This window comes from Aplysia californica, unplaced genomic scaffold (assembly GCF_000002075.1).
Source record: "Aplysia californica isolate F4 #8 unplaced genomic scaffold, AplCal3.0 scaffold00375, whole genome shotgun sequence".
Taxonomy (NCBI): domain Eukaryota; kingdom Metazoa; phylum Mollusca; class Gastropoda; order Aplysiida; family Aplysiidae; genus Aplysia; species Aplysia californica.
Window position 1 is genome coordinate 662,105 of NW_004797645.1, and position 1,849 is coordinate 663,953.

Sequence of the window (1,849 nt, forward strand, 5' to 3'; positions counted from 1 at the left end):
GTGATAATGATAATAATAATAATAACAATAATAAATAGTATTTATGTAGCGCATACCCCTGCTCTACAGCACGCTCAATGCTCTTCACACTATACCATTACCCCCACAGACGCTATGACGCTCAGAAACATTCTCGGCTTCCCGAGAAGCATAAAGGGCAGGCAGCCGACTAAGCTACCGAGTTGAGAGAAGAAAACAACGAGAGAACTCACCCCCGCTGCTTGTACAAGTTGTAGGGGCTGGGGTTTCTGCGGGATCGGGAAAAAAAAAAAAAAAGTTAAAAATGTAATATCAATGTCATAAAATGCCATGCACTACAACAACTTCCTGATAGTGATAGGTCTAATTAATGATTTGCAGCAAAAAGTTAATTGCCAAAATGTAAAAAAAAAAAAAGAAGCGCTTTCAAGTATCAATTGACGGGGCTCGTGTGAAAAGTAACACGAATTCGTTCATTTTTAGAAGAAATAAGTCAGGGCACTAACTCTCACCTTACAACAGTACCTATAGCTATAGAAAACCCCTATGAAATCCGTCCAGTGGAAAACCACATAAGTCTTTCACAAATCCGTCCAGTGGAAAACCACCTATGTCATTCCCAAACTGAAGCTTTATAAAAGGAAAGCAAATCAAGTCAAAAACAAGTCAAGTCCATCTAAAACAAAAAGTTTAAAATATGGTAAGTAGCAGTAGGATTCACGAACGTATAGTGTATTGAAAAAATCGTGGCGCAATTTATCCTCAAATATCTCTTTAACGGGTGAATTATTGTCACCCATACTCTGCACAGCAGTTTTTATCAATTTGTCTTAATTTAAATCACATTTGTTGACAACAATTTAAGCTGGATTATAAGATTTTTTTTTTCATAAATTTATGTAAAGTGATATAAATCTCCGTCACGCGGAAAATGGGATTGTTTACAGCACTTCCCGCTTCTCACACATTTTGCATATTAGCTTACGTCATAGCTCATCAAAGACATTTTTTTGTGGCAGAACGTGTTAGCTGTAATTGATTTTATAGTTAGTGAACACTCTTTTGCACTAATTTTTCTCAAAACACGCGTTCGATAGTCATAATGTCGCAATTAGACAAAAAAATGGCAGACTTGTTTTAAAAGGGATATTGCACCAGCTGTAAACCGTTTAAGATCTGTAGAAATCTCCCTCTGGGATTTTTAATTAGTATTTGATAAGGAATTTTTTCAATTACAGCTAACAGATGTTTACAAAAAAATATTGATCTGTAATGACAAATTGATACAAGTCATTGTGCAAGAGCTGGAGACTTTATGTTTGACACTTTAGGAGATATTTGACAATAAATATGGCGCCTCGAATTTTTGACCGCACTGTAGTCTACTTTTTCACTCAAAATCTCTTCATTTTAGATCTAGTACATTTCCTTGACAAAGTCATTTTTTAAAAATATTCTTGAATGAAACAGAAAGTAAGACAATGAAGTGACCATAAGACTATTATTTATTGTTATAATGACAAGTGTTTTCTTTTTTTCTTCTCAGAAAAGGTTGCAGCTGACCCGAACTACTTGAAAAGAAGCCTCTATCAACAAGAAAAATGATGGAAAGAAAAGCTCGAGGAAAAGTACGTTGAACAACTTACGGGCCCATTGGAGTTCCGTCCTTCATTATCCATCCCCTGAAATAAAAGAGATAAGGAATATTAAAGTGTCGTCTCTTTCTAGATTGTACCCTTATCTCACTGAGGGCTTGCAACTTGTGTATTACTCTGTTCTCATAAAATGAATACCCACTTTATCCCCTCCCCCCTTCTTTCCCCCTTCTCTCTCCCTCCCTCTCTCTCTCTCTCTCTCTCTCTCTCTCTCT

At 36.3% G+C, this 1,849-nt stretch overlaps 1 long non-coding RNA gene across 1 annotated transcript in view; it reads right to left on the reverse strand.

Annotated features, from left to right (window-relative positions):
• The window catches only part of LOC101863202, a 22,243-nt gene extending 20,558 nt beyond the window's left edge, over window positions 1-1,685 (reverse strand). Inside the window, exons 1-2 of the long non-coding RNA XR_220708.3 lie at window positions 1,626-1,685; window positions 213-248 (exon numbers count right to left, since the gene is read on the reverse strand). This is a non-coding gene — a long non-coding RNA (uncharacterized LOC101863202). The remainder of the gene's footprint in view (window positions 1-212; window positions 249-1,625) is intronic.
• Between the last annotated feature and the right edge of the window lie 164 nt (window positions 1,686-1,849).